A 26,070-nucleotide genomic window follows, 5' to 3' on the forward strand; every position below is an offset into this window, starting at 1 on the left:
CTCATAAAAATTGGTGCATGGAACTGAAGCTATGACAAAATCCATTTTCAGACTCATTGGTCTGTAGACTCCTGAATACCCTGTGAATATTGAAGCCTGATATTCGACTTCTTTATATTTTCCTTGTATGGTATTCACTGTTTGGATGGCAAGTTGTCTAAGTGAACAATGTTTTTTAATATCACATGCCCAGAATATTTCCTTTAATACGATTGACATTACGGTTCTCACTGCTCCTAGTAACGTCACATTATTATAGGTCATGTACATGGCTTCTTCGCCCTTTTTCCCTAGACTTATCTCGGCAAGTCACTTCTTCCAGATGACTCAACAGAGGATGCTAAATCAAGCAGAATTTGGGCAGCCACTCTTTTGGAAAGGATGCTGAGGAACAGGTACTTAAGAACTGAAAATAATTAGAAACCAAAAGTTGTGGTTTAAAGAATCTGAATATCCAGGATGCTCATCCTCTTGGTCCAGTAAGCAGCACTAGCTACTACTGCCTCTAAGCCTCCTTGGAGGAACTTCATAAACAGAAATACATCCTGATTACACCCGAGAACCTCTACTAGGGGCAGCAGGATAGATTCATTTTGTTGATTCTTAGATTTTAAAACCAATAGAACCCATGTACTTAGACTCCCCTTTTTTTCTATGAGTGGGTGGACATTGGAAGCCTGCACATGCTCCTTAAATTGAAAAGGTTATCTAGGCATAGAAAGCACATGAAAAAAGATTGATAAGATAAACCTACTGCATGTATAAACTGAATATAAAAGTAGACCATGATAAGACCATGGAAGACCTTGTAGGTCACATTATGAAGTTTGGATGTTGGTTAAAGGGAATTCAGGTAAGGATTTGTTATGATGAAAAATGGAGAAAGGATTTAACGAATAAGAAATGGGAAGGACTTGATTCAATATTGGGAGAGAAACTGATGTTCAGTTTTCTAGTGTGGGGATTCTAACAATTACAACATTTAGAGAACAGATGATAAGTAACAAACTGGATGGAAAAGATGGTAATTGAATTTTTGGACATTTTGAGATTGGGATGCCTATGGAATATTCAGGTGGATATTCCTAGCAGGTGACTGGATTTCTAATTCCGTTGTATTTTGAGAAAGATCTGAGCTAGAGATACAATTTGGGAATTAAAACCATGAAAGTAAATTAGATGACCCAGAGAATGAGAGAGAGAATCCATAGAAATTTAGTTCAATGCCAATTCTGCCATATTTAATGATGTGGTTGGGAGGGGGTGAAGTATTAAGGAAGATTTGAAACAAATTAAGACGGTGGAATGTAACAAGGTCTTTGGGGTGAAAGTGGAAATTTAGTATGACTATCACATATCTGACTTGGGCAACTGGTTAGATGGTGGTGACATTCCCTAAATTATGGGTTACCAGAGTGGGGAACAAGAGGCCAATCAAGGGTGCTAGATAAGATGTCTCAGAACTGTAGCAGCTAATCAAAATAATCCTCTGACTTCTCAAATGTAGGACATTGTTAGAGGAAGGGCAAGAGGGGATTGTCTGAGAATCTTACCTTTCTAAAATACATAATTGTTACTTGACATAACGTTCTGGCGTTCTCTATGATTCTCTGATAACTGATTAGAAATTTTCCTGGATCATAGAAAAATGAGATGTTGAGTAGATCTAGAAACCTATGATTGTCAAAAGAAAGAACAATTACAAAAGTTGGCTTTTAAATAGAACTGTTCATAAGTGAGTGGTTTGCCAACCCAAGGCTAGAAATTTACTTGAAGCTATGTATTAACAAGTCAGGTCTTGCAGGTCTGGAACCGTGTTTTTTGCAACTTCATTTGTGCCTTGATCTGTTGAATTAATTTAAAATTTTAACTTAAAAAATTTTTATGTACGTATGTATTTTTTTGAAAGAATGAGAATGTGAGTGGGATTGGGGCAAAGGGAGAGGGAGAGAGAGTCTTAAGCAGGCTCCATGCCCAGAGTGGAGCCTGATAGTAGGACTCATTCTCACGGCTGTGAGATGACCTGAGTCAAAATCAAGAGTCGTTAACACTTAATAGACTGAGCCACCCAGGTGCCCCCAAAATTTTAACTTCTTTAAAAAAAAATTTTTTTTTACCATTTATTTTTGAGAGAGACAGAGACAGAGTGTGAGCTGGGGAGGGGCAGAGAAAGAGGGAGACACAGAATCCGAAGGGGGCTCCAGGCTCTGAGCTGTCAGCACAGAGCCCGACGCGGGGCTCGAACTCACCAACCGTGAGATCACGACCTGAGCCGAAGTCGACGCTCAACTGACTGAGCTGCCCAGGGGCCCCTTAACTTCTTTTTAGAGTTATTTATTTTGAGGGAGTGGGAAAAGGGGCAGAGAGAGACTCCCACACAGATTCCATACTGTCAGCACAAGGTTTGAACTGAAAAACTGTGAGATGACCTGAGCCAAAACCAATAGTCAAATGTTCAACTAACTGAGCTCCCCTAAAATTTTTAACTTTTTTTTTTAATGTTTATTTATTTTTGAGAGAGAGAGAGAAGGATACACAGAATCTGAAGCAGGCTCCAGGCTCTGAGCTGTCAGCACAGACCCCGACGCACGAACTGTGAGATCATGACCCGACTGAAGTCGGACACTCAACCGACTGAGCCACCCAGGCGCCCCTAAAATTTTAACTTTTAAGAGGCAGTCTTATTTTTGTATTTCCGAGTGCTGCAAAACTTCCTTTTACAGCTCCCCACACAAAGGCTACTAATGTGGACATTTTGAGATCTTAGTAGCTTTTTATTTTGAACTGAATAATAGCCAAGTTCAAGTTGGTATTCAAGACCTGCCTTTATTTAGACCAGTGCTTGTCCAATAGAGATATAATGTTAACCATGTGTAATTTAAAATTTTTCTGATGGCCAAGTTAAAAAAAGGAAAAAATAGGTAAAGACAGGTAAAGTTAACTTTAATAGATTTTATTTAACCATATATACTCAGTATATTATCATCTCAACATGTAATCAAAAATTGTATTGAGCTACTTTATATGCTTTAAAACCTAGAATACAGTAAAATCTTAGTTTGTGAGCATAATTCGTTCCGAAAATACACTTGTAAGCCAAAGCACTTGTATATCAAAGCAAATTTCCCCATAAGAAAAAATGGAGGGGCACCTGGGTAGTTCAGTTGGTAGGTTAAGCATCCGACTTCAGCTCAGGTCATGATCTCACAGTTCATGGGTTTGAACCCCTCATCGGGCTCTGTGCTGACAGCTCGGAGCCCGGAGCCTGCTTCAGATTCTGTGCCTCCCTCTCTCTCTTCCCTTCCCTGCTCGTACTCTATCTCTCTCTGTCTTAAAAAAATAAATAGACATTAAAAAAAAAAAAAGGAAACTCAGATGATTAGTTCCACAACCTAAAAATATTCACATAAAAATGATTACAATACTGTAATATAATAGAAAATAATAAAATATAAAATAAAAAAAAAATAACCTGCACTTACCTTTGAAAACCTTCATGGCTGGTGTGAGGGAGACAAGAGAGGGGAGTTATTGTGTAGGACGACTTTCACTATCACTAACGGAATCACTGCTGTCTTTTGGCTCAATGGAATCTTTTTCTTTTGGTACAGCTTTAACAAGGAACCTATTGAGTGACACTTGCTTTTGCCTCCTTTTGAGGATTTCGTGGAAATGTGATACTACATTGTCGTTAAACGTTCATTGCTCTCATTACTACAGCCTTATTCAGGTGGTGCTTTTCTACAGAATTGCACTGTTTCCCACATTTTACACATCTCCCTGATCTCATTTGAGGTGAGAGTTTCCTCCGCCTTTTTCTCCTCTGCAGACAAGACCTCCTCCATAATATCTTGCTGTTGCTCGAGATGCAGATCCATCAGTTCATTGGTGGTCACCGTGGCCTGAGACCAAGCATCTGAGCATCGGAGACTATCACCCACAATCCTGCAGTGAGAGAGACAGAGAGAAAGAAGAACCACTGGCTCAGTAGTGATCATGTGATATTTGGAGTAATGGACTACTCGTATTGCAAGACCTTGCTCCCTTATCAAGTTAAAATTTATTAGAAATGTTTGCTCGTCTTGCAGAACACTTGCAGAACAAGTTAGTCACAATCCGAGGTTTTACTATATATATTACACTTACAGCTAGCATGACCCTGTGTTGTAGGACTTACAGTGCTAAAACTTACACAGTTGGTCACCTTATTAACAGCCCATCTCAATTCAGATACTACATTTTCACTGAAGACACTTGATCTATATTTAGATTTTGTAACCTTTACAGTTGGAAAAAGTAGATTCACATAGGCAGGTTCTTCCAAACTTCCGTAAAACGTTTTCCTATAACTGAATCAGGTATCCCTTTTTAAGTTTACGTTAATTCAGATGAAAACTTCAGTTCTTCAGCTCTAGTAGCCGTATTTTAAATCCTCAGTAGCCATGTGTAGCCAGTGTCGACCATGGTTACAGTGCAGGTCTAGACCGGCCTGTTCCTTTCTAGCTAAATCCCACTTTGACTGCCAGTAGGCTCCAGCTAAATTGCACTGCTGTCTTTCCTGGGCACAGTAACTGTCGCTTGATTCCACTTTTACTGGTACTGTTATATCGTTTGTTTTGCTTGAGACATCCTCATTTCCGGTTTCCATAGACCCAAACCTTGCCCATCCTGTAAAATGTGATACAAATGTCTCCTCCAGGAAGCGTTTCTGATTATTTCTAGCTAGAAGTTATTCCTTCTAGGTACATTTCTGAAATACTTGATTTGCACTCCTCTTACTGTTTTCGGCAGTTGCTTGTGGTGTAGTTTCTTGTAGTCTGCTCTATTTTGGCTTCTCAGTCCTCATCATTCCTCTGAAACTGCTCCTCCAGAGCACCAAAAAACTTCCTTTTGCCAAATTCAAGAGTTGTTTCTATAGCTTCATCTTTCTTGAACTCTTAGCATTGTGGGACGTTGCTGGTCATTGCCTCCTTTTTTACTTATGAAATAATTTACACCTGTAAGAATCTATTGAAAGTTTATACTTTATTTATATTTTGAAGCATAGCATCATTTTAAGATCTAGAATATTAACTTGGAAGCACATCTCTGCCTTTGCCTGATGCTTCTCTTTCCTTTCTGACACCCAGATAACCATTATTCTGAATTGTGTGTTAATAATTCTTTATTTTTCATTATAATTTTGCCACATATGTATGAATCTCTAAATACTATGTTGTTTGTTACTGCTTTTGACCTCTCTGAATAGAATCAGATGCATACTTACTTCACTGACTTTTTGTTCAACATCGTCATTGAGATTCATCTGTACAGATGCACGTAGCTCTCATTAATTGTTGTGGCTGTGTAGTATTCTGTTGTGAAATATGCCACAATTTATTCAAGTATCTCTGAGATTGTTTTCAGTTTTTTACTATTATAATTAAGGTAGCTGTGAACATTCATGCTTGAACATATTTCCTGCTGCAGACATTCAAGTTTCTCTAGGTCAGTAATGCTCAAAAGGTGTATTTCTCAAGTTAGCAGCATTGAATGGGAACTTGTTATTCCAAGCAAATTATTGGGCCCCACCTAGATTTGTTGAATCGGAAACTTTGGAGTTGGGGCCTAGTAATCTGTGTTTTCACAAATCCTTCAGGTGATCCTGATGGCACATTCAAGGTTGACAATCCTGGGTATAAAGGAGCCCTTTGTGAGGTTAATTTGCATTTCCTGATTAAGATTTTTCGCTTACATATTCTTGAAATAACTTTCTTTCTTTTTTACTGTGACATTTGAGAAATTCTGATGAGGAAATGGTTTATGCCTGGTCCCCCCATTTGCTCATTTGTTTTGTTTCTTAAGTTCCCCATATGAATGAAATCATATGGGATTTGCCTTTCTCTAACTTATTTCACTTAGCATTATGCTTAGAATAATACTCTCTAGCTCCATCCATGTCATGGCAAGTGGAAAGATTTCATATTTTAAATGTTTGGTAGAATTCACCATTGATGTCATTAGGCCTGGCCCTCATAGGTAGTTTTTTGATTACTAAGTCAATGTTTTCACTTAATATAGGTCTATTAAAAATTTCTCTTTCTTCTTAGGTTAGTTTTAGTGGCTTATGTCCTAGGAATTTTTACATTTCATCTATTCAATTTCTTGGTGTATATAGAGTTGTTCATAGCATTCCCTTATAATCTTTATTTCTGTAATGTTAGTAGTAATGCCCCCTCTTTACTGATTTTAATCATTTGAGTCTTTTCTCCTTTTTTCTTGGTCAGTCTAGCTACAAGTTTGACGTGTTGATATTTTCAAAGAATCAACTTTTGGTTTTGTTGATGTTGTCTATTATTTTTCTATTCTCCATGTCTTTCCACCTAGTCTTTTATTTCTTTCCTTCTGCTTGCTTTGGGTTTATTTTGCTCTTCTTTTTCCAGTGTAGTTTTGGTTATTGATTTGAAATCTTTTCTTTCTTTTTTTTTTAGCATGGGCATTTACAGCTGTCAATTTTAAGTACTGTGTTAGCTGCATCTCATAAGTTTTGGTATATTGGGTGTGCATTTTGATTCATCTCAAAGTATTCTAATTTCCTTTTGGTTTCTTTTTGGACCCATTGGTTATTTAGAAGCTTATTTCACTTACACATATTTGTGAATTCCTCGTATTTCTTTCGGTTACTGATTCTAATCTCATTCCATGTGATTGGGTAACATATTCTGTTTGATTTCAGTCCCTTTAAACTTTTTAAAGCTTATTTTATGACCTAGCATTTGGTCTATCCTGAGGAATGTTCTGTGTGAACTTGCGAAGAATGTATATCCTGCTGTTAAAAACTAGGTGACCAGACATCAACAGATATTCTTTGGGCCATAACTGCCTCCCATACTTGATCAAATCTTTGATTTTCTGCTTTTGTTTTGCTATGGGCCTCGAAGAATTTCCCTTACACTATTGCCAGATCAGTAATTGACTTAAAGGGATGTTTTTCATGTTTAATCCAGTATAAAAGATGTTTTTTTTTAATGTTTATTTATTTAATTTAATTTAATTTAATTTATTTATTTAGTGTTTATTTATTTTTGAGAGAGACCCGCAGAGTGCGAGCAGGGGAGGGGCAGAGAGAGACAGGGAGACACAGAATCCAAGCCAGGCTCCAGGCTCCGAGCAGTCAGCATAGAGCCCATCGTGGGGTTGGAACTCAAGAACTGCGAGATCATGACCTAGCCAAAGTTAGACGCTTAACCAACTGAGCCACCCAGGTGCCTCTAAAAGATATTTTATAATGAGAGGTTTATTCAGTCTGTCTTGTTCCATTCTATTGCTGGAAATAAGTTCTTACCTTATCCCTTCCTTATTGCCCCTGTCCTTGAAAATCACTTGTGTTCTTTAAAGAAAAGTAATCTCACTCTTGTGATTGGTGCCTTGGTTCAATAGAGATATTCTTTTTTCGATGGTGATTTAATAGATAGGTAAACTGATATCACCTGTGAATAAATTCAACAAGAAATATATAAGACCTATGTGAGGAAAACTTTCCTAAAAGGGATCAAGGAAAACAAATAAATGGAGATATGTATCATTCTTCCTTGATAGAAATGCTGAAAATAGCAAATACACTATCTAATTCTAACTAAATTAGTAAAGAGGTTTAATGAATTCCAATAAAGATTCCAATAGATTTAAATTAATTTCTAGGGCTTTTAAATGAATTTCTATGATATCAGCTAAAAGGATAAACAAAAAAGAGTAAGTTTTTAAAGTTAAAATATGATTGAAAAGCAGAGACTGGCCCTATCAGATATGAAAGCAAATTAAATCTGTGTTAACACTGTAACACAAATATAGGAGTAGACAATTAATACCTTGAAACAGATAATTATCGAGTATAACTGGTACCAGAAGGTCACTTACATTAAATCCACTTAAATCAAGGATCAAATTTTTATAAGAACTAGTTTTACTAAAACTAACTTGAAATATTTTGCTAAAAATATAAAAATAAACTTATTTTCTATAGAATGAAGTTAACTTCTAAATATTTTAACTTTTAGAAATAACTTTTGGCATTTTTCTTGACAAAATTATTTGAAACATGAAATGCTAATTTTCATTTCATGTTTGATTTCTCCTCCTTAATTGAATCGTTTTTCAAAAATATCCTAGACTTCATTTTTGTAAGGGTTTCTTTCTAATCAGACCATCCCTTTATACACTTCTTGTGTCGTTGCCCTTTTGGCCTTGGCTTCTGCCCTTTGATTGCAAGCTGCACTGACACATTCTTAGCTCTGCTCATGATTTGAACAGTTCTCCATCATCTTTATCAACTTCATGAGATCTGACATATTTTGTGAGATTTGCTAGCTCACTTTGTAATGAATTTTCATTGCACTTGCATTGTATTTTTGAATGACAGTCTGGAAGACACTGGCAAACACAGGCATTAACATAGATGATACTGTAAAGCAGAGAAAGATATGAAAAGAGGCCCTTACTTTTAAGAAAGAGTATTTTATGTTATGACTCAACATCAATAACAGATTGCATGGTCAATGAATACTTGAGTTATGAGGACACTTTGGTATATAAGAATTCAGTGTATGATAATGTTTTCACTCATATGTGGAACTTGAGGAACTTAACAGAAGACCATGGGGGGAAGGGAAGGGGAAAAAAATAGTTACAAACGGAGAGGGAAGGGGGTTAACCATAAGAGACTCTTAACTACAGAGAACAAACTGAGGGTCGATGGAGGAGTGAGAGAGGGGAAATGGGTGATGGGCATTGAGGGGGGCACTTGTTGGGATGAGCACTGGGTGTTGTATGTAAGTGATGAACCATGGGAATTCCGACAACCAAGAGCACACTTTACACACTGTTAGCCAATTTGACAATAAATTATATATTTTTTTAAAAAGCATTGTATGATAAATGTGACTTTTTTTTTCATTAAAAAGTTTTTTTAAGGTGACTTTAAAAATCAGGAAAAGTAGATCCTTCAATAAAATTAAGAGACTAAGAACCTTAATGTAACTAATGCCAGGGTCTTTGAGTCCTGCAAGTTTCATATGCCCCAATAACACAAAAAGTATTGTGTTATCTTCTTCACGTATAGTATCCTCTCCTTGCCATGGCAAAGTCCAGAACAAAAGGGCAGGAGGATAGTTTCCCGATGCTTATTTTGTTCAGGGCTTTCTTTTTTATTTATTTTTATTTTATTTTTTAACATTTATTTATTTTTGAGACAGAGACAGAGCATGAACGGGGGAGGGTCAGAGAGAGGGAGACACAGAATCTGAAACAGGCTCCAGGCTATGAGCCGTCAGCCCAGAGCCCGACGCAGGGCTCGAACTCACGGACCGCGAGATCGTGACCTGAGTTAAAGTCGGACGCTTAACCGACTGAGCCACCCAGGCGCCCCAGGGCTTTCTTTTTTATTTGACAGTCATAGTTGGGCTTCTCTACTTCACTACCAGCATCTATTTTACAGAAGCCTAGCAACATATCAGCAGAGAAGGAAATCTTATCAGAGGAACCTAAGTAGCCGAGCCCTTCCGTAACAAACCTTCTCAAGTGTTATGCCACAGGTTACAGATGTGCTAACGTGCCATTCGAGTGGTGGAGCTCAAGGCCTCCTTAACTCTGGCAGCTGTTATGTAGCCTCTCCCATTTAACTGTGCACTGTACAATGCTTTTCCTTTTCTTTCTATGCCATGAAGTAAAAAAAAAAAAAAAAAAATTCTGGGGAGCACTGTTATAAGCAATTAGCTGTAAACAATGGGAACATGAATAGTATCATTATGCAAACAGAGTCATCTGGTTTAGGGAAGAAAATAGATTGTAGCAGAAAATGGATTGAGGGGGCAGATTAGACTTTTTCCTGAATCTGAATTCACCCTCGTTCTATTTTCACATTAGATCATATCATCAATTTACATTAGTAAGAGCCTTGTGCAGTTTTTACTTGTTTCTGGTCCTTTACACATACCTAGATAATTTCCAGGAGGAATGAAGAGTTGAGCAATAGTCATAAAAGAAAATTTAGAGGAAAACATTTGATGTAGGGTTTAGCACAGAAACAAAGAAAGAAATCGGAAAGAAAAATGCTACATATGGTTATATTGAAACAAAAATGATCAGTACATCTAAAAATTCTAAGAAATTTAAAAACAAGCAAATGGGAAGACAGCAGCATATATGATTTGCAGTAACAATTCTTTTTTTTAAATGTTTTTTTAAAATATGAAATGTATTGTCAAATTGGTTTCCATACCACACCCAGTGCTCATCCCAACAGGTGCCCTCCTCAATACCCATCACCCACCCTCCCCTCCCTCCCACCCCCCATCAGCCCTCAGTTTATTCTCAGTTTTTAAGAGTCTCTTATACTTTGGCTCTCTCCCTCTCTAACCTCTTTTTTTTTTTTTTCTTCCCCTCCCCCATAGACTTCTGTTAAGTTTCTCAGGATCCACATAAGAGTGAAAACATGGTATCTGTCTTTCTCGGTATGGCTTATTTCACTTAGCATCACACTCTCCAGTTCCATCCACGTTGCTACAAAGGGCCATATTTCATTCTTTCTCATTGCCACGTAGTACTCCATTGTGTCTATAAACCACAATTTCTTTATCCATTCATCAGTTGATGGATATTTAGGCTCTTTCCATAATTTGGCTATTGTTGAAAGTGCTGCTATAAACATTGGGGTACAAGTGCCCCTGTGCATCAGTACTCCTGTATCCCTTGGGTAAATTCCTAGCAGTGCTATTGCAGGTCATAGGGTAGGTCTATTTTTAATTTTTTGAGGAACCTCCACACTGTTTTCCAGAGTGGCTGCACCAGTTTGCATTCCCACCAACAGTGCAATAGCATTCTACAAATAAAAATCATTCTAACATAAAAGACTAACATCCTGATAGAAAAATAGCCAAATGACATTTGGAGATGATCCACAAATGAGGAGCTGTAAATGAGCAACTAATGTGAAACATCCAGCCACAGAAATAAATACGAATTAATGAACAATTGAGAAAGTTTTTTATTACATAAGAAATTTGACAGATATTATTTAAGTTTAGGGGAAATAGGTCCCTTATATAAATGCTGGTAGTTATGTAAAGTGATGAGGATTTTTATAGGTCAATTTGGCAATACATTAAAAAATGTCTTAATCTTCATACCTTAGACCTTATGCTTTAATTTAGGAGTTTGGTCTGAAGAAATGATCAGAAATGACATGAAGATACATGAAATGATATTCATCACAGCCTTATACTGTGAAAAATGAGAAGCAATTGAATTCTACAAAAATGAGAACAATGGATTATGGATTATAATATGGAATCCTGGGTAATCACTAAAATAATGTCTTTGGAGAATACATACGGTATGGAAAATATTGTCTGTAGGCTGCTTAAATTGATGTACGTTATTTCAAATATACTATATTTCATCTAAGATACTATTATTTGGAAGAGGCATCATTTTCTCTGGCACTAAGAAAGAAAACAATAAAAATAACACCCAAGATATGAAATCTGATAGAAGACCCTGGCATAAAGGTAGGCGGAGTCAGAATAAATGAGAAGTAGACTTGTCTCTGGAAAGGGACAGCAAAGAAACCGGTTAGTCCCCATTCAGAGCATGGTTCTAATTCCTACCACCACCATGATCCAAAAAACTTCAAGCAGAGAGAAAATGTCATGCTCACAATTGGTAGTTCCCCCAGGTAAGCAAACATCGGTCCTCTGGCCGAAACTGGACTTCCATGCAGATAGCAATCTTTTCTTTTGTAACTTTGTCAGTAATTTTTTTTTTTAGACACCTTTGCTTCTAAAATGAGTTTCTATATCAGAATTGTTAGAAATGAAAAACTGTGTCTAGCGTGAAAGGCATATACTAAATATATGCAATTGGAGGGAGATACTCCAAAATTTAGCAGTGAAGCCCAATGTGTTCGATTACATACGTATTTTACAAAACTTCTCCATGAACATTTATTGCATATATTTAAAATGTTTACCTTAATTAGGATTCCCATAATTGCTTATAGTCTATTTTCTTAATTTGATCTCCCCTATTAGCATATTTTGAATCGTTACCAACCTTTGGCAACAAAGCTCAGGCATTTTAGACTTTCTGTAATTTCAGCACTTTGGAAAAGAGCTGTGTTTATTTTGGCTGCAGACCTGTGGGTTATTACTGTCAGCAGGTGTGTGAAAAGTCTTCCAAAACACTGGATCCCTGCATTGAGGGATCAAAAAGAAAAGAAAAAAGGAGGGGTGCTCAAGAGCACAGGCTCTGGAGTGAGACCCATGCTCCAATTTCAGCTTTGACCCTTCAGTTGTATGACCCTAAGCAAGTTATTTAAGTGGTCGTAAGACTCAGTTTCCTCATTGTTACAACAATGATAATTGTGTAATGGAGAGAATGAAACGAAACAATGTCAAAGGCCCATCATGTAATATCCCTGTTGGGATTCTAAATCAAGGTCTATGAGAGCAACTACTTGAAAATGTGATTTATTTTTAATGTCCCTTTGCTCTTCTTCAACGTAGTCATTCAAACAGTGATTATGCGTAAGAGAGACCTTTCAAAATTTATCATCTCTTCAGTGCTTCCCTTTTTAAATTACATATTCTCTATTCCAGCAAATAGAAAAAGGTCGGGGGTGCGGGAGGGGATACTCATGATGAGCATAGCCTTGATGCAGAAAACAGAAAGGGAAAATTTCTAGGCCGATTTCACTGAACAAAGATGCAAAAATCCCCAAACCAAAATGGCCAGCAAACCAAATTCTGCAACACACAAGTAAGTATACACCATGACCAAGTTGGATCTATCCAGGAGGAATGTGGGGCTGGTCTGACATTAGAAAAATCCATATAATTTGTCACATTAACAGAATACATGAAATAAATATGATCGTCTCATATAGATGCAGTAAACCATCTAATAAAATTCTACATCCATATATCTTTTTGTAAAAAAGTAACTTTTAACAAACCAGAAGGGAACTTCCTAAATCTGATAAAAATTATGTACCAAAACCCTAAAATAAACGTTAATTGTAAGTTCTCTAGTGTGTCCCTATTGGGTGCAGTTTGGAAACCTGTTTTGACTTCTTCCTTCATTTTTTTTTTTTAATGTTTATTTATTTTTGAGAGGCAGAGACAGAGTGCAGGTGGAGGAGGGGCAGAGAGAGAGAGGGAGACAGAATCCGAAGCAGGCTCCAGGCTCCGAGCTGTCATCACAGAGCCCGACGCGGGCTCGAACTCACAAGCTGTGAGGTCATGACCTGAGCTGAAGTTGGACGCTTAACCGACTGAGCCACCCAGGTACCCCTCTTCCTTCATTTCTAAATGACTCTTTTTTTTTTTAATTTATTAAAAATATATATGTTTTAAAATGCTTATTTTTGCGTGAGGGAGAGAGCAGGAAAGGGGCAGGGAGAGGGAGACAGAGGATCCAAAGCAGGTTCCATGCTGACAGCAGAGAGCCCAATGTGGGGCTGAAACTCACGAACCTCGAGACCATGACCCGAGCCAAAGTCGGTCACTTAACTGAACCACTCAGTGGTTCCTTCCATTTCTGAAACAAGCTTTTGTTGTTCTGCACTATTAACTGTTTTTGTTCTTTTGAAACTAATGTATTCTCCCATTTTATTTTACTTTGAAATGGTATACCTTTTTAGTCTTCTCATCTCTCTGAAATGCATTTTATTGTTATTTTTTTCTAACTATTTTGTCCCCAAATTCTTCCTTTTTATACTCAAGTGTTTCTGCTTCAAAAAGGTAGAAAGTCTAAGTGTGAATTTATTTTTCTCAATATGAATAACATTGAGGTTCAGATCTCAGCTATGATATAGTGTTCAAGAATTATCACTGGAACTAGGGTAGTGTCGGTCATTAGAGTGGTGTCAGCGCCTGACTGGGATGTTGTGTTTCACCAATGGAAGCCAGTAAATCTTGAAAATGATTGTCCACAATCAGTCCTGTGTTATTAGAATGTTCCTTACTGTGACTCCAGACATAAAGGCTGGTCTAATCTTTTAACTATAGAAGTCTTAGAAATTAATTTTATGCAATACACGTCCGGTAATAATGAGGCTCTGTTGTATGGTGTACCTCCCTGGAAGGTACCAGGAGCAACAGAGAAGAGTGAAAAGCAGACAGTGAGCAGGAGACATTGTTTCTGTGGGCAGTATTGTGGGCTGAATCGTCTTCTCACATTGGAAGAGCTGGCCACGAGTGTTGTGTGTCCACCCCTTCTGTTATTCGTCATTGTAAATTTTACATGGTTTCACATTTAAATAAAACCTCAGTTTCAAAAAGTATTGTATGTCATATCTCAATAAAACTCAGTCTAGGGGCGCCTGGCTGGCTCAGTAGGTTAAGCCTCTGACTTCAGCCTCTGACTTCAGGCCATGATCTCACGGTCCGTGGGTTTGAGCCCTGCGTCGGGCCCTGTGATGACAGCTCAGAGCCTGGAGCCTGCTTGGGATTCTGTGTCTCCCTCTCTCTCTGCCCCTCCCCCACTCATGCTCTGTCTCTCTCACTCTCAAAAATGAATACATGTTAAAAAAATTTTTTTTATTTTTATTATTATTATTATTTTTTAACATGTATTTACTTTTGAGACAGAGAGAGAGCATGAACAGGGGAGGGTCAGAGAAAGAGGGAGACACAGAATCTGAAACAGGCTCCAGGCTCTGAGCTGTCAGCACAGAGCCAGATGCGGGGCTCGAACTCATGGACTGCGAGATCATGACCTGAGCCCAAGTCGGCCGCTTAACCGACTGAGCCACCCAGGCGCCCCCCCCCCCCCAAAAATTTATTTTTTATTTTTATTTTTTTTTAATTTTTATTCTTTAATGTTTATTTATTTTTGACAGAGAGAGAGAGAGCATGAGCAGGGGAAGGGCAGAGAGAGAGAAAGGTAGACATGGAATCCAAAGCAGGCTTCAAGCTCTGAGCTGTCAGCACAGAGCCCGACGCGGGGCTCGAACTCCCAGACCACGAGATCATGACCTGAGCCGAAGTCGGACGCTTAACCGACTGAGCCACCCAGGCGCCCCCCAAATTTTTTTTAAATAAAAAGTAACAAAAAAAAAAACCTCAGTCTAATTATATACAAAATTACCATTTTCATTTTCCACTATGCTTTAATAACATGGAAAAATCAAAATTGCTTTTCCTGGTTTTCCTCAAGGGCAGCTGAATGTACTTCAAATACTATTTAGTTATAAGACAACCTTATCATATTTGGAGATCGGTAGAATAAATATTGCCTCATGTAGCTGAAATGTTTAGAGAAGTATGCTATTTTCATTATGTTCAGAAAAAATATGTACTTATAATTTGGTATATCATATTCTAGTAATAGAGAGATGGGTACAGAAAATTCCTACTTACCTGGAGTAATTTTTAAAGATATGTCTTGATGAATTTAGTTATCTTAGTTACCTAAGAGTTATATTCTGATTTAAAAATAACCACTTTTCAAAGAATACAATAAAATATTCACAGCACTACAACTCTGGGGAGCTTAATTTAATCATTGATGGCTCAGGAAGCAGCTCAGAATCTTTCAGTGCCTCCTTTTTTTTTTCTTAATACAAGGGTCTCAGACTTTATTTTTTTTTAGCGTTTATTTTTGAGAAACAGAGACAGAGCACGAGCAGGGGAGGGGCAGAGAGAGAGGGAGACACAGAATCTGAAGCAGGCTCCAGTCTCTGGGCTGTCAGCACAGAGCCCGCCGTGGGGCTCGAACTCACAAACCATGAGATGGTGCCGTGAGCTGAAGTCAGACGCTTAACCGACTGAGCCACCCAGGCGCCCCACAGTGTCTCATTTCATAATGAACCTCAGTACGGGGTAAAATGAAAATTCTTTGAATTTCCTGATTATTTGGATTATGAATGGGCATATATGTTTTGTAAAGGTCATGAAAGCTGTGTTGTATGTGCCCTCATGTATTTTCCTATAATCCTGTCTACCTCTGTTATGGGCATTATAGAAAGGAGAGGTTGAAACTTACCCTCCTCGGTTGGAAGGTAGAAATGAAAATTACTCCGGTTAAACCAGAATTTCTCAAAGAACATGTGGACCACCTGTCTTAGAATCATCTAGGGTACTATTAGAAATGCAGATTCCTGTATCCTTCACCAAACCTGCTGAATCACTGTATCTGGGAAAGAGCCCAGGATAGTGACAGGCTCTCCAGGTAATTCTCACAAAAGTTTGAGAATCATTGCCAGATGGCTTCTGGACCTGAGTGAGCAACCTAGGGTAGACAGCACCAAAACAATTCTTCCCATGAATGCTGATACAGGAAACAAATGACGAAGATTGAAGTGGGTGTGCCACTTCCCACGGAGTATGGGAACAGGAAATAATATGTTCTACCGTCAGACCGAAGGAATTTGAGAGGCAAAGTTGGAAATAGTTCAGAGCTATTTCATTCATATTTATAACATAGGCTCACTGCAGGTGTAGATTTCTTGTTGTATTTTTCTTTATTGATGTGAAGTAACATGAAATTAGCTGAGCATCATTTGATTCATTTGGAACATGTTTTTATTGTTTTAATGCTTTGCTTTTACTTCGAACACTATAGTAAATGTCTTTTGGGGTTTCTTTTCACTAAGTATCTTGAGTTTTCAGAGCTTTAGGTGCCAAAGAATTACATATTTTCGTTAATCAAGCCAATTTTACTTGTAGTTCTAGTTATAATTATCTGTTACCACTGGGACCAGAATATAATGGTATTTAGAAAGAACTTCTTTTTCCCTTTTTTTTTCCTTTTATGCCACTGTGGAAAGCTAAGTTGATGATAGTTCTGTTTGATAGTTTCCATTGGTTTTTCCCATGAGAGTTAGACATGCATAAACCTCCCTTAACCACCTCTCTCCTTCCCCTTTCAACAATCCCCTATCCACCTAACCCCATCTGAAGGGTCAGTCAACAGTATTTATTTATGAAGCACTTATTACACTATGGGAAGTCGCAAAAGAAGACTTTCCTTTTCAATATTCTATTACTCCACAGCTCCATTATCCCAAAGTTCGCAATACTCACTTCTGCTCCGAGGCAGCCTTCGCTAAGCCACGGGTCGATCATCAAGGCTGACCTTAGTATTTCCTCCACCTGTCTTCTCCAGAATGCTCCCCAGCCGTATGCACTGTGGGCCTTCTGGTTTTACCATGGGCTGTTCTTGGGTACGAGTGATCATCAGTTCCGAATCCTCGTCTGCCCCTCTGTTTACAAAAGGAGTGGGTTGAAACCAGGCTGCTTTCTCCTTGTCGTTTTGACCTTTCAGCCTCCATGGGTGAGACACTAGCACCTGGTGAAGGAGATTTCAGACAGCATCATTATGTAGGAGAGATACAGGTTAAAGCTCTGCAGCACTATTTTGGGTTTTCACTTGCATCTCCCAGGGGATAAGATCTCAAGGGTTGGGACCTTTTAGACAGAGAAAGTCACCCTCCCGAATGCTCCTGCCTGCCTTGCTTTCAGTTCTATATTACCACCTCAAAAAGCCTTCCTTCTCTGAATCTTTCAACTCCCCCTATTCCTCCACTGAAAGGGACGTCCTTGTCTGAGCATATGTGTGTACATGTATATGCATACATGTAGGTGGAGGATGATAGACAAACTGACTGCGGGTCCTCCGATTCATGTTTCTTATTCAGTAATTCTCTCCAGGCAGCTGTGAGCTGGTGGTTTCTTTGCTGATTAACCCACACGTTAAGCAGGCATGCACACACACGTTCATATAGATTGTACTGGATGGTATAAAACCCAAATATCGAGAATAGAATAAAGCCACAATATTAGTAAAGTTCATGCCCTGGCTGGTAAATCAATAGGTCTGTAAAGAACTATTTGACATCTTTATGGATCTCTTCAGGAGCCACGAAAGAGCTGGACTAGCTCTTGATGACTTTCTCTCCCTTTCACAGTGGTCGCATTGCACACATTTTATTTCAGAATCTGCCTCGGAAAAATATGAGGATGAAAAATATAGGCTTCCCAATTAAACGGAGTTTCAGATAAACTATAAATAATGCTCCGTGAAATACTTAGGATATACTAAAAATTATCTGGTGTTCATTTAGAATTCAGACTTATCTGGGTATCCTGCATTTTTTTCTGGCAACTCTTTTCCTACCATAACACCTTGTTTATCTCTAGTCTTATTGCTAATATCTTAGACTAGGGACTCTACCTCCAATCTGGGTATCTGCACCTGCCTGGGTGGCCTTCCCAGCGCTACTCTTCTGATTTCCCCTCATAGCCTGCTACACACTAAATTTTTTAAAACTGCGGTTCTCATTATGTTTCTCTTCCACACAAGAAAGTATGATGCTTCCGTTGCTTTCCAAAGCGATTTTCACTGTGCAATTTTAGACTAGATTTTGTGTGTGTCTGTTATGCATTTCCTTGGTGAACCTTTCTCTTTTAACAGAATCTCAAAGAGGTATCTTTGAGCTATGTGAAGAACTGTGGCTCATACAAAGAAACAAAAGTGGGTGAGTTTAGAAACATGCACCTTGCCTCAATGATGACTTTTCCTTTAGACATCAGTAGGTTGAAAGCCCCCTCATATCATTCAACTCCTGCCAACATCTTGCAGGATAGGCAGCCGGTCAGGCATTATTACTTTCATTTCAAAGACAAGGTCACTAAATCCCAGAGATGTGAATTGTAAAACAATTACATGGCATAGCCAGAGTTTGAATAGCAATCTGCCAACTGAAGTTGATTTCTCTGTCTACTTTTATGGACCACCAGTGTTGAAAAATATAAAATCAACTTTGATACAATATATTAAACAATATTAAAAAAATTTTTTTTAATGTTTATTTTTGAGAGAGAGAAAGACAGAAAACAAGTGGGGGAGGAGCAGATAGAGAGGGAGACACAGAATCCAAAGCAGATCCCAGGCTCTGAGCTGTCAGCAGCACAGAGCCCAATGTGGGGCTCGAACCCAGGAACCGAGAGATCATGACCTGAAGTTGGATGCTTAACCGACTGAGCCACCCAGGTGCCCCATAAGCTTTGTATATATTTAACCCTCAGAGAGGTTTCTCTCCCAACCCTGAAGAGATGTTCTCATTCCCTTCTGTCTGGTGGACCTTGTCATTTAGCTGTCAGTTACATATCACAACGATTGGATGTTTGGCCATTTGACCTATAGGGATGGCTTTTTAATGTGGTCACAATGGTGGAATATACCTGTGTTCCATTGCTACTATTCCTCAAATATTTAGAGATTATCAGGGTGTTTCAGAGCTCATTTATAAGTCACAAAATCATTAATATTTTATGTTTACTCACTTAAAAGCATAAAAAGGGAATAAATTTGGTTATTCATCGATCCTGCTTGGTTCTAAATTTTGTCTTTTTCCACAAATGTGTTCTCAAAAAAATAAAAATAAAACTTCATTTGCCTCCCAGTCCTCCATACTTTTCCTATCTCTTTAGCCTCACCTTTTAAAAAAAAATAATTTTACTTATTTTTTTCATCATTATAAGTGCACTCTTTATCTCCAGCTCATTTTCCCCCATCCCACTCCCACCGCCCCCCACTCTGATAACCATCTGTAGTTAAGAGTCTATGATTTGTCTCCCCCCTTGCTCATTTGATTCTTAAATTCCAGTGAAATCATATGGTATTTGTCTTTCTCTGACTTATTTTACTCAGCATTATACTCTCTAGCTCTATCCGTGTTGTTGCAAATGGCAAGATTTTATTCTTTTTTTTTTTTATGGCTGAAATATGCCACTTCTTTTCTGTTTATCAATCAATGGACATTTGGGCTGCTTTTATAGCTATTGTATAATGTATAATGTGTATTATTGTATAATAAACATAAGAGTGCACGTAACCCTTTGAATTAATGTTTCTGTGCTTTTTGAGTAAATACCCAGTAGAGCAATTCCTGGGTCGTAGGGTAGCTCTATTTTTAATTTTTTGAGGACTCTCCATACTGTTTTCTACAAATGGCCACACCAATTTACATAGTCACCAACAGTTTAAAAAGAAAATCTATGGACTTCTCATGGCTTGAATATCATTTCTATATCTGCAGCCCAGCCACCCTCTATACATATAACTTTCATATTTAATCACCCAGATGAACATTATCTTGTGTGTCTAAAAGCCATTTCACACTTAACATGTATCTTATGAAATGTCAATTCTGTAATGCTCAGGGGGGAAAAACAGAAAAAAAAGTTTAGAGACATTCTTTTCTTTCTTTCAAACCTTACATTTGGTATATTAGCAAATCTTGTGGGCCCCACATTTCAAATACATCTTCAGTTTGATCCCTTTTTGCTACGTCCACTGCTTCCCTACCCAAATCACCATTATCTCTCACCTGGTCTCCCCTTTTGTCTCTGCACGCCTTGACAGAAGAGCCAAAGTTCTCTGTTAAAGTGTAAATCAGACTATGTCACTCCGGTGTGTAAAGCCTATCAGAGCTTCCCATCTCACCAGGAAGAAGCCAAAGTCCTTATAAATGGTCCATAAGACCTTACCTGATTGCCTCTGGGGCCACAACCTTTGATGCTCTCACCACAGTCCCCTTTCACCCTCTTCTCCCCATGCCAGCCTCCTGGATGGTCCTCCTACAGGGCAGGGTGCTTTGGGTGTGGACTTTTTGCTTGCTGTGCCTCCTCTCTCACACACCAGCATGACTTACTTCTTTCTTGTACGTCTTCAATGTTACTTCCCCAACACTTTTAGCAACCTTCCCTGCCTTATTTCTCTTATTTGCAGTTACCACTTTAACATACTAAATATTTTAGGGGTGCCTGGGTGGTTCAGTCGATTGAGCGTCTGTCTGACTTCGGCTCAGGTCATGATCTCTTGGTCCATGAGCTCAAGCCCTGAGTCAGGCTCTGTGCTGACAGCTCAGAGCCTGGAGCCTGCTTCTGATTCTGTATGTGTCTCTCTCTCTGCCCCTCCCCCGCTCATTCTCTCTCTCCCTCCGTCTCTCAAAACTAAACCAAAAAAAAATTTTTTTTTGAACATTAAAAAAACATACTAAATACTTTGCCAGCTTATCTTATTTTCTACCCAGCTCACAGTAAGCATAAGTAAATATTTGAATAAATGAATGTGAAGATGATTTTCCTGTGTTGGAGATATTTTAAAAATTTCATCATGTATTCTGATGCAAATCTAAAAGTGGTTTTCACAAAACAGTTTGAATAATCATTCATCAGTGTGTGCAGCCTTCTAATATGATTACTTTGAGGAAGTAAAGACTGAAAAACATATTTGATAACATATTTACTATTAGCAAACGTGGATGTAAATATAAAAAGTATTGGAAGAAAACACACATTGAATGTATTATTAAATCTGAACTGACTTCCTTAAGAGGTGATTATGAATACAAATGTAGGACTCTAGGCTGTGCAGAGAAACTATGAGTCATTTCAGACACAGGAAATCATGTCAGATAAAGCTTAAAGGCAAAGAGTGACTCTGGTGATTGAAAGTTGTAGGTGATGATAAAGGTTAATAATATTAGTATTATATTGATATTTATTAAGGACATAGGTACATAGGTAGCATGGGATTGTGCTAAGTGTCATGCATGGTGGTATCTTTATTTTTTCATTCTACAGAAAGAAAAAAGAATGTCAAAGCTTAGGCAAAGTTAAGTAGCTTGCCTACTGTCCCATGGGCTTTAATGGTGGAGGCCATGCATGAATTTAGATCTATCTGATCCCGAAGCTCAAGTCCCTGACTACTGAGTGGAGCTGTATCTGATTATGAGATTAAGTTCTAATGGCAGCTCGCAGAGTGAAATTTAGGCAGAGGTTAAACTACTGCAGAAAATCCTGTAAGGAGACCATTTTGGAGAGCAACATGCCATTTCCCAGAAAGCCCAGCACAGCCGGGATTTCCTCTACTACTGGATCAGATTGCAACTGCTTTGGCTGAACATATGAAGGAGGTAGTTTGCAGTTAGGGGCAAGTTGTGCGTGGTTCGAAAAATACCTGTAAACACTGGATGCACACGCTGTGGGGTTAGATGCTCTCGACAGAAGAAGCACTAAGAGACTGAATGAAAGTAGAATCAAGTCTCCCATCAGAATTTTCCTGTGCAGTTTCAACTGTTCATTCTGGCTCCTTCCCCTTTGCTCTCTTTTCTTCTGTATGTGCATATGGTTGATGTAGCATATATCACTTTATGTGATACGATCTTGCTAACAGTCAAGCAGCTTTGCTGATCTAGAGAGGATTATTTAATGGTCTACAATATTGAAAATCTTGTCAAAATAGTTATTGTTTGTTGTAGCGCAGCCACATACCCAAAGCTGGGAGAATCAGGTAGCGCATCCATCATGGGAATACATCAACTATCTCCAGAATTAACAAAAGGGATGGCTTCCACTGTGTAAAAGAAGATTTCAAGTGTCTCCGTGAGCCAGTCAGCATTGACTCTGTGTCCCTCACGTTGTTGAGAATAGTTCTCCTCGACCCCACTCCCACCCCAGCACATTGAGGCAAGGGGCACGCTTCTACCGATATAGAAGTGTTCTCGGCAGAGCTGAGTCACGCCGTTCTACCTCCCAGATTAGGAAAGCAGAATCTGTGGAGTTTGGATTGAGTGTAGTCTGGAAACCCTTCTCCTGGATCGTCTATGACATCCTCCTATGAGATGATTTCCTTACTCTCCAATCATCACTATTGGTTTGAAACAACGGCACTTGATAAATGTTCACTGAACTTAATAGGGTTTCTCCCCCTAAATGAGGGGCTTTTGAATCCTATCCAGTCCTAACCTGTCCATTCTCCTGTTTCCAGTTGTTGGCACCTACCCAAGATGTTCCTTGGGGTACGTGGTGGAGAAGGTGTCCCAAAGCTCTGTGTAGCGGCCGAGAGGATCTCACTGAAGAGCTGAGAACAGTACGTCAGAGAGACCACCGCTTGAAAGCCTGTCGTGCTTACAGCCTCCTTTCGAAAGAGGCCACCCCAACCACAACCCCCTAAGCAGGTAGCAACGCAGTCTGTTTCTTCAGCATGGGTGACCACGTTGTCTAGCATGTGAGCCGTCCATCCTAGCCACAGATGGAGTAGGAGAGGACACCTGGCTCAGAGGTAGCCAGCCTATGGGCTGCTCAGTGGCTTCGAGATAGCCTCCAAGGAGAGCTTTCCCCTAAAAGGACAATGGTGACAGAGTCTCTCCTCGGGGACATTTGATAGTAGACAGAGAACTGGCAGCAAGTGGGAACAGGATGGAAAGAGCTGGGGTTGTTTGTGCACCTTGAATTATGGCCGCATTCTGAAGGCATCTGACAAAGAGCTGACGCAGAGGTGTGCCGGGGCTGGCCCTTACAGGCCCGAGAGCTGGTGCGCGCATCTCTTCCCAGCTCTGCCGTGGGTCGGTGGGAACACTGGCACCACATAAACTGGGTTTTGTTACAGCTGAGATCTCCCGCCTCCAGATCTGGTTGTTCAACATTTATTTACCAGCACATCGCTGGGCAGGGGGAGGGATGGGAGCAGGGGAAGCAGTCACCTCTTCTTGTGGGTCCTTTGTCTGAAAAGCAAACAATGCTTAAGGTAGTATGTTGCCGCGGTTGGTATTAAGATCATAATAAAAAAGACATTAGAGAAAACGTGGTGAAACACGTGATTTAAGTCTCAGTCGTCCAGGTACAAAGCTCATAGGAATGTGGTCAGAATGTGGTAGTACTTTTCTGGTTCCTGACGCCTATCAAAGGCACAGGCCCCCACGTCCCAGGCCCACAAAGGACGACCTGACAAGCCGGTTAAGCCTCAGGTCTTATTTCCACATGTATCCTTTACCCCTGTGACTCGAGGCAACTTGAGGGCACACGTTACTTCAAACCGCAAGAGCCCGATGAATATAGTTTTTGAGTGCCTTTTTTTTTTCTTTTAAATGTAGGGAGAATAGGACAGATGAGCACAGTCAAAAGACTAGATATGACTTTGGAATGAGGCTTGATCCCCCCAGACTACTTCACCCCTTCCTAGTAGCGTAATTTATCATCTATGCCTCAGTCTCCTTAGCTGTAAAATAGGGATGAAAAACAATAGGCTCAGAGATGTTTGTAGGGATTACATAAAGTACCATGTGTAAAACACCAGCAGAGCTCCCGGCACTTGTCATGCATTCAAGTAACCTTAGCTCTTTCTCCTCTCTTCAACAGACTTCTCGAAGCCTTTACAACAGCTGCTGCTTTTCTGTCAAGTCGGCAGAATCGACACAATTACTTCACTCTCCACTCACACTAATATGAACTAGGTTGTATGACAATGCATTCTTTACGAGTTTAGGTGTTTGTATATAAGGCCAACTAAACTATTTTACATTTGGCTTAATTATTACAGTCCTTTTAAGCAACTTTTTCCTTACACTCAGCTCAGCGCTCCTGTAAGTCAGTCAGTCCACAAATTACTGTGCTCATTTCCTTTTCTTTTTAAACAACTCCTTGGACTCTGGACAAAGAACTATGTTAGGTGTTGTAAGGGAAGTAAGAGAAACAGATGCTTATGTAATACACAGTTAAAGATACAAAGAAGAGGAAAGGGAGGGAATACTCGACAGTCTTCCTGAATATCCTCTTCCCACTGCCCAGCTTCTGGGGAGCTAAACTGAATGATAATACCATGTGTCTTTTAAATCCCTCATTTACTGTCTTGCAGTTTATTTACCCCTAGCTTACTTAGGTCATCTGCCCTTAGTCCCATTATCACTGCTAGTACATGAAGGCTGAAATCCGCCCATTTGCCAGGAGTAATTCGTGGGAGGTTGTGCTTGTCAGTATCAGATGATTTAAGGGGAGCCCCTTGCAAATGGACTGGCTTTTGACATGTGGGCCTTAATTCTTTGCCGGAATTAAATTTGTTTCGAAGTTTCTGATTTGCAAACAAAGCATTTTAAAACAAGCAGTGTGATGTACAAATTACCATCCTTCAGTTCATATTAGAATAATCCACTCTAAATCTGTTTGACATTTACCCCGTAAGAATTCTGCATCAATAAATCATTTCTGTAGCATCTTAGGATGCGCATAAGTAATCATGTAACATCCTGCATCTCCAGGGCCTGTCCCGTTAGTGTGAATAAAAAAAATAATAAATTATAGTAATCAAGACATAATTATGTTGTCTTAAAAAGCTAAGGGTCATTTGGACTTGATTACTGAAGGAGTTATCAGTGCCAAAGAAAAGTCAGGGAACTACTTACTGGCTTGGGCCTGTAATTAAACATCTGGGACTGACATTTCGGTCATCAGAAGTAGCACCTTTGGAATACATTTCAACACTGCCTTTTAGAGGAGCTACAGCAAATACAGAACCAGTTTAAGGGCTGGAGAGAGGTTGGTGGAGGAAAGGCCGACTGGTCTCAACATCAGCATTTAGCTATTAGGAAAACTGATGTCACAGTAGCTTGCCTAAAGTCCATATATAGTATTCAAATACTAGTTTGGGAAGAGTCGCTTTGTAATTTTGTCTAAGAACCTCCACCCCCCCTCCCACCCCCACCCCGCGGAACACACACACCTGGTGTCCAGGGACCGCTCACCTGGAATGCGGGTGGGTGGTTTTAAGAATTACAACGCCTGTTTGTTGCGTGCTGGATGGCTCACCTGAATGCACAGTGCCGCTCCAGCCTCACCCTCCCACACTTAGAGAAGTATTTGCCAGATCTTTTCATCCCCTCGTTACCCAAAGCTCTCAACTGATTAGGGGCAACGCAACAGTCTCCTCAAACCCCTTAAACGTCCTCCGGCGGGTCCCTGGCTCGCTGTGCGGTCTCCTCGTGGTGGTTTCTCTCTTTTCTGCCCCTTCAGGGGTCTCAGGTGGGACCTGGGTGGGGTGCTCGGCTCCGCTCTTGGGCCTCAACCCTGGAGAGGGATGCGCCCTGGCAGACAGATTCCACCTCCCGCTCGCGCTCGGCGGCCGGCGGCCTCGCGGCGGCGGTGAAAGAGGAGGATTCGGAGGAGGAGGGAGAGGCCGGGCAGCGGGCCCCGTCCGCGGCGGGCGCGCTCCGCGGTCCTCCCTCGCTCGTCTCCCATGCTCATATTTGGACTC

At 39.7% G+C, this 26,070-nt stretch overlaps 1 long non-coding RNA gene across 1 annotated transcript; it reads right to left on the reverse strand.

Moving 5' to 3' along the window:
- Positions 1 to 653: 653 nt before the first annotated feature.
- Positions 654 to 26,065, reverse strand: LOC122472943. Its single transcript, XR_006294561.1, has 7 exons — positions 25,562 to 26,065; positions 22,003 to 23,548; positions 17,061 to 17,325; positions 7,325 to 7,469; positions 3,483 to 3,945; positions 1,554 to 1,674; positions 654 to 708 (listed from the first exon to the last, which is right to left on the reverse strand). It is a non-coding gene; the product is annotated as an uncharacterized LOC122472943 (long non-coding RNA).
- Positions 26,066 to 26,070: the final 5 nt, after the last annotated feature.

This window comes from Prionailurus bengalensis, chromosome B4 (genome assembly GCF_016509475.1).
Source record: "Prionailurus bengalensis isolate Pbe53 chromosome B4, Fcat_Pben_1.1_paternal_pri, whole genome shotgun sequence".
NCBI lineage: Eukaryota > Metazoa > Chordata > Mammalia > Carnivora > Felidae > Prionailurus > Prionailurus bengalensis.